Source organism: Pongo pygmaeus, chromosome 11 (assembly GCF_028885625.2).
Source record: "Pongo pygmaeus isolate AG05252 chromosome 11, NHGRI_mPonPyg2-v2.0_pri, whole genome shotgun sequence".
NCBI lineage: Eukaryota > Metazoa > Chordata > Mammalia > Primates > Hominidae > Pongo > Pongo pygmaeus.
This window is the reverse complement of record NC_072384.2, coordinates 71,645,501-71,661,391: the sequence shown is the minus strand read 5'-3', so window position 1 is coordinate 71,661,391 and position 15,891 is coordinate 71,645,501. Positions and strand designations below refer to the sequence as shown.

The following is a 15,891-nucleotide window of genomic DNA, read 5'->3' as shown; positions in this document are numbered from 1 at the left end:
GTCTCTAAAAAAAATTAAAAATTAGCCAAGCATGATGGCATGCATCTGTGGTCCCAGCTACTTGGGAGGTGGAGGTGGGAGGATCACTTGAGCCTGGGAGGTTGAGGCTGCAGTGAGCTGTGATCATGCCACTGCATTCCAGCCTGGGTGACAAAGAAGACTCTGTCTCAGAAAAAACAAACAAAATCACACTGTTTAGGAATCTATACACAAGTGGTAAAACTATAAAGGTAAGCAAGAAAGTGAATACTATTAAAGTCAGGATAGTGGCTACCCAGGGGATGAAAGAGATTTGGACTGGGAAGAAGCATGCAGAGGTTTTCTGAGGTGCTGGTGATATTCTGATTTTTCTTAAAACACAGTACAGTAGGCTGGGGGCGGTGGCTCACACCTGTAATCCCAGCATTTTGGGAGGCCAAGGCGGGAGGATCACGAGGTCAGGAGATGGAGACCATCCTGGCTAATACGGTGAAACCCCATCTCTACTAAAAATACAAAAAGTTAGCCGGGCGTGGTGGCCGGCGCCTGTAGTCCCAGCTACTCGGGAGGCTGAGGCAGGAGAATGGCGTGAACCCGGGAGGCGGAGCTTGCAATGAGCTGAGATCGGGCCACTGCACTCCAGCCTGGGTGACAGGGCAAGACTCCATCTCAAAACAAACAAACAAACAAACAAAAAAAACACAGTACAGTAGTTACATAGGTATTTGCTTTATAATCATTCATTAAATTGTACATTTCTTTTACACGTTTCTCTCTACATATTTCACAATAAAATGCTGGGAGGTAGGAAGGAAGAAATGAGGCCAGAATTAGAAAATAAAACAACAAAAAAAAAAAAAAGAGAAAAGAAAAAAATTCTAACAATCAGGGTTTCTCTATATTTTGAAGGAATAAATTTAAAATCTTTATTGATGTGTTAAATTCAAGCAATTTCTTCAAATCAAGAAAAATAAGAAATCAGAAATAATTCACAATTCTTACTATACAGGGAAAACATTAATAGCACAGTTGTCTACACGACATTTAATTTACTAGGCCATGAGAAATTTATATTTGCAAATTTTTTTAAATGAAGTCTTATAATTACTCTATTACTACAAACTAATTGATAAAACCCTTGTTGGATACATAATTATATTCTTATTCCAGAGTTTTTTAATTGATATAATCTATGTAGACAGCCATACTGCTTGTTGAAGCAGAAAAAGCTACTAAATTTTCTAAGCAGAAAACCTGGATCTTTTCAAGAACTTTATAATAATAAAACAGTTGATATATTTGTGGCAATTTACAAAGTAACATCATACATATTATTAAGTTTGGCACAACAACCTGGACCAGGTGGTAAACTGGGAAAATACCCTTGTACCTATTTTATAGGCAACCTCCTAACCAGAAATAACACACACACACACAAAAACTGAGACTTATGGAGGTTAATGAATTTGTCCACGATCACAAATTTACAAGTGGTAAATCTGGGGTTTACCTAAGCCTATTTTAAAAACTTTTTATTATAGAAAATTTCAAAAACACACAAAAGTAGATTAGTGTAACAAATCCCCATGTATCTATCATTCAACTTCAACAATGGCCAATAGATGGCCAATCTTATTTCATCTATAACCATCATCCCTTCCCACTGGATAATTTTGAAGCCAATTCAGATATCATATAATTTCATCTGTAAATATTTCCATGTGTATATCCAAAACATGAGGACTTTTTTTTTTTTTTTTTTTTTTCTGAGATGAAGTCTTGCTCTGTTGCCCAGACTGGAGTACAATGGCACGATCTCCGCTCGCCGCAACCTCCGCCTCCTGGGTTCAAGTGATTTTCCTACGTCAGCCTCCCGAGTAGCCGGGATTACAGGCATGCACCACCACTGCCGGCTAATGTTTTGTATTTTTAGTAGAGACAGGGTTTCACCATGTTGGCCAGGCTGCTCTCAAATCCCTGACCTCGTGATCTCCCCGCCTCCGCCTCCCAAAGTGCTGGAGGCCGTGAGCCACCATACCCGGCCTGTGATGAGAACTCTTTTTAATGGTTTAATAATATAATATTATACCTTTAGCAATTAACAATAGTTCCTTAGTACCATCAAATATTTCATCAGCCTTTAGATATTCTCCTTTTGTCATATATTCTTTTTTAAATTAAACAAATGGGCTGGGCCCGGTGGCTCACACCTGTAATCCCAGCACTTTGGGAGGCCAAGGCAGGCACATCACTTGAGATCAGGAATTCGAAACCAGCCTGACCAACATAGTGAAAGCTTGCCTCCCTAAAAATACAAAAAAATTAGCCCGGGCGTGGTGGCAGGCACCTGTAATCCCAGTTACTTGGGAAGCTGAGGCAGGAGAATTGCTTGAACCCGGGAGGCGGAGGTTGCAGCGAGCCAAGATCGCACCACCGCTCTCCGGCCTGGGTGACAGAGTGAGATTCCGTCTCAAAAAAAAAAAAAAAATTAAACAAATGGATTATTAAAATAGGAGCCAAATAAGGTCTACTGTACTTGATTGCTATGTCTCTTATGCCAGTTTTAATGAATTCCTCTCTTTTTCCTTTCTCGTAAATTATTTGTTAAGGAAATCAATTTGTCCCTAGCACTTCTCACATTCTGTAATTTACTAGTTGTATCTTGGTGGTGTCAATTAATATGTTTCTGTCCTTTGTATTTCCTGTAGACATATTAAATCTAGGGATTTGTTCTGATTCAAGTTCGATTTTTAAATTTTATTTATTTATTTATTTATTTATTTAGAGACGGAGTCTTGCTCTGTCGCCCAGGCTGGAGTGCAGTGGCGTGATCTCAGCTCACTGCAAGCTCCACCTTCCGGGTTCACGCCATTCTCCTGCCTCAGCCTCCCGAGTAGCTGGGACTACAGACGCCTGCCACCAAGCTCGGCTAATTTTTATTTTTAGTAGAGACGGGGTTTCACCGTGTTATCCAGGATGGTCTCGATCGCCTGACCTCGTGATCCACCCGCCTCGGCCTCCCAACGTGTTGGGATTACAGGCATGAGCCACCACGCCCGGCCTCAAGTTCGATTTTTTTGGCAAGAATATTTAATGGATAGTGGTGTGCTCTGATAGCTGTGGCTCTTTTTGTGATGTTAGCAACCACTGATGACCAGTAGATAGATTCATTATTTCACGAGGGGTTTGCCAAATGGTGATATTTTCTCAGTCCTTCTTAATTTGTTGGCAGAGATACTCCTAAAAAGAGAAACTTTCTTTCATCAAATATTTGGTCATCCTGAGGTTCAGTTCCATGCAGGATATCAAGTTAAGGGCTTGATTCTTTCCTTCTACTTAACCAGTTTTCAACAGTGAGTTAAAAAATCTAGGGCTTTCAACAACAAATTCAGTGTTCCTAATCAGAGATTACATAAAGTATCTATCTAGAAGATGATCTATTTCTATCTAAATGATTTCTACAGGAAAGGTTGAGTCAAGTGAAACATAATTTCACTTTGAAATAAGAATACTGATCAGAATCCAGTAAAACAGAAACATTTTACTGATTTTATCATAAAGTAAAACTATTAATCTCTCAGACTTAATAAATCACGTATCTTTTCTATTCTTTTCTTCTCACACTTTTATTTTGGGAGTGGGATGAGGCTGCGAGATTAGAGGTAACAAGATAAGACTGCAATTTAAAGGGGGAAAAACTCAACTCCAAATGGATTTTTCTTTAAGAAGGAAACCCAAAACCAAAAGAAAACAGGTAAAATTAGCTATTGAAATTATGGCTATGTGAATCAACCCTTGCTCCCTACATCTGGCAGCATTTAGCTCCCCGAGGGCACGCTTGGTGCCCTAGGGCACCGTTACACATGTTTGACCAGCCGGGCAACAACAAAGGACGCAGAAATTATGAATAGAGGCAGCAGGTAACCATCAGGCCGACCAAATCGCTGAGGCACTTTGACAAAACACACAATGAAGCAACTGGTTATTCCCATGGCTGAAAAGTCAACGATGTAGGGCTTTATTTCGGGATTCGAATTCCACAACACTCCTCTTTAAGTCACTGGGTTACTTCCTTGTTTAAATCAGGTCCTCAAATCCTCCCTTTTCTTTCAGACACTCAGTGAAAAGCATCAGAGATGAGCTGTATAAAGCTACTTTGTATTCTTGCCAAAAACCCATCTGAGAATTCAACTAGACTGTTTTCTGGACTCTACCCCAAGTCTGTGCAGGAAGTGAAGGTGCCAAATTATTCTGGAAACACTTTGGTATTATGCTCAAAAACAGAGAGAAAGCGTATGTGAATGACTTCCTCCATCTTATTATATGATATCCATTTTACAACTGAGATAAGTCTAGCACTATAGTTTTAAATATGGCTCCCCTCTAACTAAACATTTTATTATTATAAAGGACAGGCTTTGCCCGCCTTTCCCACAGCCTAAAGCCCTCTTTTGGAGCCCCTGGTAGGGGAGTGTCTCCCTTCTCTCCCACCAAGATCCCTACCCTCTGCTCTTCCTCTGGGATCTTCACCAAGACTACTGAAAACATACCCAACTCATTCCTTCTAAAGCAATCTTGGCAAAACACAGAGTGATAACTCCTATTAAACTAAGCCTTTATGAGGATACTCCATTAACCCAAAGAAAATTCTAATACATAGTTGGACATTTTATGTTCCAAGAAGGCTGTAGGGGACATATTTTGGGGCCAGTGGACCTTTCTAATTATTTCAAATTATATCATTTGTTAATAATAACCTGTTTTATAAAAATATGACACTCTGGGGGAAAATACTATAAATGTCTTTAGTCTCCCAATAAAATATTTCTGAATTATGAATTTTTAAAAATGATGAGTACTTGAGAAAATTTTCCTAAATTATCATTTCCTAAATTATCATTATCATACCTAAAGTCTTTACTTCTGAAAGTAATTTCTTAAAACTACACAGCAGGATGACATTTTTAATGTATGATACATACATATATGTGAGTGAGCTTAATTGTAGAATTAAGACATTCTTTAACAACTGGTTCACATACAACTAAATATTTAAGAGAAGCTAAATATATTTCCAATTTTAAGTACAGAAGAAAGTTAAATGAAAGACTTTCTTAAGAAACAGTGTATTTCCTGCTAATTGATGTCGCTTCATGGTCTCCAATTTAAGACAAAAGCAGAAAGGTAATTCCTGACTGCATTCCTATTACTCATGACTTTATTACAAAACCAGAAGCAAATCAAGGGTTTGAATTTAGAAAGATGCTTTCCAGTGGTAAAGGCTGAAGATAGGGTTCATGGGGTAAGAATGCAGAGATTTTGTTTAGAATATCCCTCTATAACACGGTAGCAATGTTGTGTCACACACCCTTGGACCTCGACCCTTACTTCATGCCTACTTTAGTTCATTTCCACCTCTGCAATATATTTTTTTAAAAATGTAGGCTTAGGCCAGGCGTGGTGGCTCACTCCTGTAATCCCAGTATTTTGGGAGGCCGAGGTGGGCAGATCACCTGAGATGGGGAGTTTGAGACCAGCCTGACCAACATAAAGAAACCCCGTCTCTAATAAAAATACAAAAAAATTAGCCAGGCATGGTGGCACATGCCTGTAATCCCAGCTACTCAGGAGGCTGAGGCAGGAGAATTGCTTGAAACCGGGAGGTGGAGGTTGTGGTGAGCCAAGATCACGCCATTGCACTCCAGCCTGGGCAACAAGAGTGAAACTCTGCCTCAAAAAAAAAATAAATAAATAAATAAATAAAATAAAATAAAATGTAGGCTTAAAGGCCGGGTGCAGCGGCTCATGTCTGTAATCCCAGCACCTTGGGAGGCCCAGGCGGGTGGATCACTTGAAGTCAGGAGTTTGAGACCAGCCTGGCCAACATTGTGAAACCCCATCTCTGCTAAAAATACAAAAATTAGCTGGGTGTGGTGGCGCATGCCTGTAAATCCCAGCTACTAGGGAAGCTGAGGCATTAGAATCATTTGAACCTGGGAGGTGGAGGTTGCAGTGAGCTGAGATGGTGCCACTCCACTCCAGCCTGGGCAACAGAGTGAGACTTTGTCTCAAAAAATAAATAAGTAAGTAAGTAGAAATAAAAATAAAATGTAGACTTAAAAATGAGCCTACATTAGGGATCATGAGTTTGAGGTGGTTATTTCTGTGGGCTATAGTTTTTTCATTCACCTGCTTTTCTGGAAAATATTTGCTCACCACAGATGCTCATGTTATGGTAACTCTAAGACCAGAAAACAATCCCTATCTCTGTTTCACTGTAATATTGACAGTTTCTCTTAGTCAGGCTTTTGTCTATATACTATTTTGTAAATGGGCAAGAACGAAAAAGTGCTGGGGATTTTAGGTATATCTTTTCACAAAAGTATATTTTAAAAGCAAATAAATAAGTACTTCTTTTTTGAGACAAGGTTTGGCTCTATCCCTTATGCTGGAGTACAGTGGTGTGATCTCAGCTTACTGCAAACTCAGCCTCCCGGGTTCAAGCAATTCTCCCACCTCAGTCTTCAAAGCAGCTGGGACCACAAGCGTGCACTACCACAGGCACATGCCACTATGCCCGGCTAATTTTTCTATTTTTAGTAGAGACAGGTTTTCACCATGTTGCTCAGGCTGGTCTCAAACTCCAGAGATAAGCAATCCTCCTGCCTCAGCCTCCCAAAGTGCTGGGATTACAGGCGTGAACCACCATGCCCAGCTAATAAGTACATTTATAACTACTGGCAATAGTAAGCCATACTTTGAAATGTGACACATTCTCTCTAGAGTCTCAGTAACTTTGGGTTTGTTATGGTTTGACCACACATGTCTACTGAATTCTTATTCTTCTATTTTCCTACTTTGTTCAGGCTATGCTATATTTTAGAAGACTAAAAATGGTGTGTAAAGATGCTTTAACAATAAATACATAATTAAAGTAACATACTAATCATGACAAGTTTATGAGAAAATCAAGAATCAAGTTAGAATACATTTTTAATGTCTTTAAATTATTACAGGGAATTCATAGGTATAACAGACATTAAAAACAAGCACTCTCCTTTCTTTTTTACTCCTAAGAAACTAATTATCCATCACAGCTTCACATTTTTGCATATCTAAATTTGTTATATAGTTCGTGGCAAACCTTATTTTTCAGAGAGGACCAAGATATTATTGGTAAATGAAAAACAAGTTGTAGATTATATACACAGCATGTTACCACTAAGAAAACACACACACACACACACACACACAGACACACACACAGAACTCTGCTCATGTGTAGGAAAAAAAGTCTAGGTGAGAATAATTACTAAGTTTTCCTGCTTCAAACTCTTCAATGTTTATCCACTGCTTTTTGAACATAGTTTCAACTTCCCATTATGGCCTTGAGGGCCTGCATGGTCTGACCCCACCTCCCTCTGGCCTCCTGGCACTCCACCCTCCTGTCACTCACTGCCGCCAGCCACAGGGGCCCCCTTTCTGCTCCTCAGAGACACTAAGCCCTTTCTGGGCTCTGCATTTGCTGTTTCACCAAGTTCTCACATCACTGGGCCCATTCATGGCCTTTGAGCCTCAGCTCAAATGTCACTTCATCAGCAGGCCTTCTGGGACCTCTCTCTCTAAAGTGGTCCCCCCCAGTTACTGGCACCCTCTTAGCTTTGTTTATTTCCCTAAACGCACGTTTCTCATTTTGAAGTTATCATGTTTGTTTGTCTAATTGCGTCTATTGTTTCCCCATCAGAATGGCAACTCCGTGAGGTCTGAAACCCCAGCCCCCACCAGTCCCAGTGGACCTGGCACATTTAATCCCTCACCAAATCAAGAGACTTGCAGCTGAGGGATCTGGCCCTCCCTTTCTTTAAGTCTCTTCAGTCTGGTGAAATCCTTGTCACTTTGCACCTGAATTTTCTTCTTTCAGAGTTTAACTTTTATAGTTTAGACTTTACTTTCTTACCAAAAGAACTTGTCACATGAGCAGACACAACAGAAGGTAGAGAGTAAATTCCACTGCTACCTGGAAAGTGGGGGATGAGAAAACTTCATGCAAACTTTAACACAAACGACAACTGAAGATGAATTAAAAATGAAGAAAAAGATTTTTAGAAATTATAATGTTAAGTCAGAAGGGAATATGACATACACACGTGTACACGTACAAAATCATAAATACATATACACACTCATATCCTTACACACACAAATACAGTCATGCATCACTTAACAACAGGGATACATTCTGAGAAATGCATCATTAGGTGATCTGTGATTGTGAGAACATCCTAGAGGGTACTTACCCAAACCTAGATGGTATAACCTACTACATCCCTATGCTATATGGGATAGCCTGTTGCTCCTAGGCTACAAACCTGTATAGCATGTCAGTGTACTGAATATGGTCAGCAACTGGAACACAATGGTAAGTATTTGTGTATCTAAACATGGAAAAGGTACTGTAAAAACAGCATTATATTCTTATGGGACCTGCCATCATATATGCAGTCCATTGTTGACCAAAATGTCATTATAGGGCATGTAACTGTGGGTATGTGATTTACCTATAAGCACAAGATGACACCTGATGCCTAACTCTAGACACAGAGGCATATGGTTTTGTGTGTTAGGTTGGGAGTTTTCTGGTATTTATCATCTACCCTAGTGTCTGGCATACAGCCGACAATCAGTGGGTTTGCTGAATAAAGGAATGATTCCATTCTTTCTCAGTTCCTGGAGTAATCTTGGCATATCCAACCTCATTCTTCCAGGCCCTCTTCTTCTAGACCCCTTCATGTTGCCCTGAAGGAGGGTACTGGGGTATGGGGAATTGACTTAGTTAATGCTCTAAGTCATAATTGTCTGCCCCGACCCAGAAACCTTATGTTTGCTGTCAGGACAAAATAAGTAAATATAGATAATAAAAATTTATCCCCTTCCCTCTGGATAGGATGTTGGTACAGAATTGGTGACTGTGTCTTATTTGTACTTGCACCTGGTCAACTTACCTGCAACTGTGATTTCACTCTAGAGCCCTCAAGTTTCTGTTCTGTCATCCATTCATCTTAACATGTCTCAGAAACAGAAACAAATTTGGGGGACACTAGGACAAATTTTAAAGATTACTATATTGTGTAAATTAAACTGATATGAGAGGAAGAAAGCCTTTCTGGTTTCTACAGCAAACAGAATGTCTAGGTAGGCGCTATGGGCTCACTGTGAAATCTGTGAAAGCTCTAGAAGTCTAACTTAGAAAAGAAAAACCTGCATGATGAAGGGGAGAGATTCATGAACTACTCACTAAGTTAAAATATGGGGATCTCCCTAAGGAAATAAAGGATCTCAGCCATGACCATCAATGGTGCTAACATGACAAAAAGCGAGACAAGCAAACGTGTGCCTCCTGAAAGATGTACAAGACGCTATCTGTGATGTATTCCTGCCAAAAAACTGAACTTGAATCTGATCATACTTCAGGAGGGAAGTGATGGAACCACCAATTTGCAGGAAACAGGAGGTGAAAAAAAGGTAAATGACATCATGTGGACCCAAAAAGCGAAATCTAGACTGAGAAAATCTATAGAACAAATGACCTGGTTTCATCAACAAATAAATCACAAGGGAAAAAACAGAGAGAGGAGGAACCTATAGAATAAAAGATTAGAGACATATCAGCCAAATGCAACATGGGAGTATGTTTGGTTCCTAATTCCAACAAAACAACTGAAACAAACAAACAAAAAGATAATCAAGGAAATCTAGACACTGACATATTTGATACTAAGAAATCACTCTCAAATTTGGTAAGGTTTAACCATCATATATCTTTAAAAGAGTACTTACATTTTAATATTTTAGAGATGCCTACTAAAATATTTACTAGATGTAATGATATATCTAACATTTGCTTCTACATATCACCTTGGAGGAGGGGTGCAGGAAAGGGTGAATGTCAAAGTGAATCAAGATTATTGAAGTTGTGAAGACAGGCACGCTGAGTCCAGGAGTTTGAGGATGCACTGAGCTGACTGTGTCACTGCACTCCAGCCTGGGCAACAAAGCGACCTAGACTCTTAAAAAAAAATCTGATGGATGTTGGGTGATACTTCTGTCTCTTACATGGAGACTCATACTATTCTCTCTAATGCATATTTAAAATTTTCCATAACATGGTGCATACCTGTAATCCCAGCACTTTAGAAGCCCTGGGAGGCCAAGGTGGGCAGAACGCTTGAACCTAGGAGTTCAAAACCAGCCTGGGCAACATGGCGACACCCCATCTCTACAAAAAAACACAAAAATTATCCAGGTGTGGTGGCACTCGCCTGTAGTCCCCACTACTCGGGAGGCTGAGGTGGGTGGATTGATTGAGCCCTGGAGGTTAAGGCTACAGTGAGCCATGATTGTGCCACTGCACTCCAGCCTGGGCCACAGAGTGAGACCTTGTCTCAACATAATAATTTTTTTCCATAACAAAAAGCTAAAAAAATTCTCAGTTAATATAATACCCATCAAAACACATCTACACCATATCTCCTGTGGTCCAAAAATTGCATCAGCATCACACTGGGTGCTTATTAAAATGTAGATTTCTGGGCTCTGCCCTAGAACAATTGATTGAGAAAACCCAGTTTGAAACCCAGGAATCTCTATTTTAACAAACCAAATTATGTTTACACACACCAAGGTTTCTTAACCAATGATTCCTACATACACAAAGTTTGAGAACCACGGGCTAGCCATTTTGTGTCAGGCTTTATTCTCACTTTCCAAATGAGAAAATCAAAGTTTGGAGATAAATTAACTGGCCAGAGTTCACTATGAGACCCTGAAGGAATTGAGATCACTGAGCCTCTCAAATCTTGATTTTCTAGTTTACTGCTCAAGCATCAACTGAGCAATATGGCCTCATTAAAAAATATATTATCATTAGCTTTTAAAAGTTTGGCTCAAATTCTACCAGAACCAACTTATCCTTTTGACCCTTCAAGATTAAAACACACACACACATACACACACACACACACACACACACACACACAATCTATATGTCTTTAAAAAGGAGGCTTTATCAGGATGTAAGAAATAGCTTGGCATTCTGATAAAGTGGAGGTGTTCATGGCCAAATCCTGGGGATTTGGCTGAAAACCAAAAGCCCATTTTCATTCCATAGGGTCTTAGTATAAGGTATATAGCAGGGGGTCACCTGCTTGCCATTGGTGAAGATTACATGTCAGGAAGTCATGTCTTTTTTCATGGTTAGGGTTCTGGAGGCCAATTTTTATCTGCCTGGAGAGGTCATTGGTTGGGCTTTGTGGTTTGGGTTTCTCAGAATTATTCTTGTTTGTAAAGACACCCTTGGCCTCCATGCTTGGTAATGGGCTTTCAGCAGGTAACTAGAGAAAGTATGAGGTGGGTACATTTTTCTGTTTATCTAAATGGCTACTTTCACACCTTTCCCCTTTTTGGTATTAATCCAAGTGGTCTGATTTTGAATTAAGGAGGGGATTTAAAATGGAGGTACACAGATCCTTAAATGAGCAAAAACCAGTACCTTCATTTTTTCCCAACATTTTATGGAACACAACATTTTATCTCAAACACACAAAAAAGCTGAAAGAATTTTACAATGAGGCCAGGCACAGTGGCTCGTGCCTGTAATCCCAGCACTTTGGGAGGCCAAGGCGAGCGAATCACGAGGTCAGGAGATCGAGACTATCCTGGCTAACACAGTGAAACCCCGTCTCTACTAAAAATACAAAATAAAAAATTAGCCGGGCGTGGTGGTGGGTGCCTGTAGTCCCAGCTACTTGGGAGGCTGAGGCGGGGGAATGGCGTGAACCCAGGAGGTGGAGCTTGCAGTGAGCCGAGATCGCACCACTGCACTCCAGCCTGGGTGACAGAGCAAGACTCCGTCTCAAAAACAAAAAAAAGAATTTTACAGTGAACACTCACACTACCTAGATTCGACAATTAACATTTTACTATACTTACTCTTAACCACATTTCTAAACGTTTCACTATCCATTCACCCATCTTTTTTGCGGGGTGCATTTCAAAGTAAGTTTTAAAGATCAAGATCAGTATTCACTCTCCTATCATACTTCAACATGCTAGATTTTAATATATGTTTATAAGTTCCTTTGTTGGTATCTTGAGGTAAAATTTACATACCATGATATGCACGAATCTTAAGGTACCATTCAATGAGTCCTGATGAATGCATGTACTGGTGTAACCAACATCTATCAAGATACAAACTATTATCAACCTTCCAGGAGGTTCTCTCCTCCCTTCCAAGCAAATCTTTGCCCTCACCCAGTACTTATAAAAATATGTGGTCTGATGCTTCCACATCATCAGGTGAGGTCAGGGATTGAAATCACTGTAACAATCCTCAAGTGGGATAACTTAGGCCAGGAAGAAATTATTTTTTTTAGATCACATTAACATAATATGAAAACGAAAGTTCAGTCACTGAACAGTTTAAATGCTTTTCCCACTGGACTATGTCCCAATTTTTCATTTTAAAATTTCCAAATTAAACTGAAATCAAATTTGTGACTTTAGACTGTTTCCAAGCAAACAAACAATTTTTTTTTTGAGATGGAGTTTTGCTTTTGTTGCCCAGGCAGGATAACAGTGGCATGATCTCGGCTCACTGCAACCTCCGCCTCCTGGGTTCAAGCGATTCTCCTGCCTCAGCCTCCTGAGTAGCTGGAATTACAGGCATGTGCCACCACGCCTGGCTAATTTTTTGTATTTTTAGTAGAGATGGGGTTTCCTCATGTTGGTCAGGCTGATCTCAAACTCCTGACCTCAGGTGATCGGCCTGCCTCGGCCTCCCAAAGTGCTGGGATTACAGACGTTAAGCCACCGTGCCCGGCCGCAAACAAACAATTGTTTATAACTTTTTGTCAAGACAAACCTATAGGAATAGCTAGTATGGAGGAAAAGAACCATAAATACATTTAAAAAGAGACAAAAACAATTCATATAGAAAATGCAATTAAGTTTAATTGCATTGACTGCTAATACTCACCTTACCATCTTAAAAACAAGTATTTGAAATAAATTCTAATAAACGGAAAAGCCACGAGTATGTTACACAGCTAAGCAGCACATATTTGCTTAATATTTACATTTTTATTATGATTCCAAATCTAATACAACCCAGATTGCAAAAATTAACAATTCTACTTTTTTTTACTTATGCAAGCAAAGGCAGTAAGGTTACTAAGAATATTCTTAGGATATCTGAAAACTACCAATAAACAGCAACTTTTTTCTTATTTGTTTAATAACTGCTGTCATTCTTTTTGTACGCAGCAATCACAAGATGTCAAACAAATTCTGCCTTGTCTGTGAGTACTGATAGATGTCTCTGCTTGTTTTTATTAAAAACAAAAAAATTTCCCTCCATTAGTTACCAACACTGGAGAAGTCAGGGCACTGCTGGGATGTTCACCAGCCTCTGGGCAAGCAGAGATGCAGCTCCAGAAAACCACAGAGCAAATGTGAATGCCGGAACACATTTTTCTTTAACTCCCTTGGGGATCCAGCGACTCAACGTCTTAGATTCCCTTAAAGGGAAAAGCAGCAGTCTGCATGGGGGCAGGGTGGGATCATGTTTATCAGTCACAACAGTTCATCTGGGCCTGGATCCAGGTAGTCTGCATGTCTAAATTTGATGAAATATAGGCGCCACCAGGTAACAGTAGTGGTCAGGGAGCTTGCCAGAAACCTGTAACTCAAAACTAAAAAATGAAATTAAAAGACTACTTTAGCTAGGCAATTTCTTTCTTCAGGATGCAAACTGCAAACTACAAAGTTGAAAGAATAGACAATTCTTTGTTTTAAAGTTTCTTCTTCCTAATGTTAACACAACATCTGGGCCAGAAAAATATTCACAAACATTTTCATACTTGCAGTTCAATACTGAACCAGCATAACTTGCTCTCCTCTTCCTCCTTTCCCCTCTCCTCATTCTGCATGGGAGTTTGGCCTACGGCAGGGAGCCAAGGCCAGGGAGGTCTTGGGTGTATCCGGAGGGCAGGTACTCGGGGCAGTGGTGGCTAAGCAGACGCCTGACCCTGTCCTGTCAATAAACCTTAACCCCGACCTGCCAAGCCCCTGAGCCGCTCTTCTCTGTCTAGCCTTTTCTCTAATTGCTCTAAAAATGACTCTTCATTTAAAAGTACCTTTGTGTAAACACCCCACAGGAACTGACAGTCATCAGAATCACCACACAGTTCTAGTTTTTCAGAAATGCAAGAAAAGTCTTTTACTGTTTGGTAGGACTTTGAAAATCAGTTTCAACTGCTGTGCAAAACAAAGCTCATCACTCTTTTCGCTTACTCTGCAGGTGACATTAATTTTGACTTTTAAGACTGTTTACAATGAAACATTAGACCTTTGGATTAAGTAAGTTATTTGAGAGTAAAGATGGAGAAGTGATTTTCCCTGCAGAAACAGACTGCTTCTCTTACTTAGTTCTAAGCACCCCAGAGAGGTTAAGCTCAAATCTCCGGCTTCCTCATTCCATACCAGGAGTCCTGTGCTTCCTCATATCATTCTATCCCCATATATTCTAAAAGGACCAATATCTTTTTACCTAAACGTGAAAATGCAAACAAAAAATTAAAACGAAGAGGTGAGGAGATAATAGAAGAGGTTTTAGAGTATAGGTATTTTTTTTTAATAATAAAATGAACTCTGCCTTGTAGACAAGTACAAAACAATTTTTTTCTGGTTTGTGGCTTTTTTTTAATAGTAGTAAAAAAATTTATATAAACATAATTTACTTTTGACTCCTTGGAAGCAATTCCCTGAGCCACTAAATTATTTCATTCCTATTGACATAATGGGAAAGCCATTTACTGTCAACTTTATAACAGGAAACCAGACCTGAATTTTGCAAATCCCAAGTTGTCTTCTGATTAGATGTAGGTTAAATCCTGCCTTTTAAAGTATGGCTTATTTAAATAGCTCAAATTTTTAAAAATTACTCTCTCTAGTAATTTATTACTAAACACTGACAAATAAAAGAAAGCTCCCCTAAATGTTCTGTTTTCTCCATAATACTTATCACCTTCTAAAATATTTTGCTTTACTTATTTTATTTGCTTATTGCCTACCAATGCAAACTCCTAGAGGGTAGGGGGTTTTGTCTGTGTTGATGTACTCCCAATGACTAGAACAGTATCTGGCATATAGTAAGCCCTCAATAGTTTTAGAACTAGTGAATAAAAATTGGACACATTGTGCAAACACTCTTAAATGAAATAAGGGTATTTATCTTATTTCTACTTATCTACCTTACTCTACATTTCAGTATAAGCTCTTATTGTGGGCACGAAAGAAGACGGCCTCTGCTTTTTTTGTTGTTGTTTTTAATCAACTACCCGAAAGCTTTACCTGCCCTCCCCAATACCAGTTAAATTGCAGGGAGGAAAAGCCTTGATATTTCAGAGTTGAAGTAGATTTTAAAAACCACTTAAAACTGAGGTTAGGCTGGGCGCAGTGACTCACGCCTGTAATCCCAGCACTTTGGGAGGCTGAGGCGGGTGGATCACGAGGTCAGTAGATCAAGACCATCCTGGCCAACATGGTGAAACCCCATCTCTACTAAAAATATAAAAATTAGCCGGGCATGGTGGCGTGCGCCTGTACTCCCAGCTACTTGGGAGGCTGAGGCAGGCAAATTGCTTGAACCCAGGAGGTTGCAGCGAGCCAAGATTGCACCACTGCACTCCAGCCTGGAGACAGAGCAAGACTCTGTCTAAAAAAAAGAAACAAATATACCTGAGATTGGAGCCCTAGAATGCCCGAAGGAATTTGTTGAACATGCCGATTCCTATGCCTCACCTATACCTACTGACTCAAATCCATATGTAAATTCTCAAGTAATTTATAGTC

General features: G+C 39.7%; 1 protein-coding gene across 2 annotated transcripts in view; it reads right to left on the bottom strand.

Annotated features, from left to right (window-relative positions):
* The window catches only part of METAP1D (methionyl aminopeptidase type 1D, mitochondrial), an 82,852-nt gene that overhangs the window by 46,584 nt on the left and 20,377 nt on the right, over window positions 1–15,891 (bottom strand). The window contains exon 2 of one of the 2 annotated variants that reach the window (XM_063648312.1): window positions 10,154–10,255. The exons of the other annotated variant lie outside the window; for it this stretch is intronic. The gene's annotated coding sequence lies outside the window, so the exon portion shown is untranslated. The remainder of the gene's footprint in view (window positions 1–10,153; window positions 10,256–15,891) is intronic. 2 annotated transcript variants of the gene reach the window in all.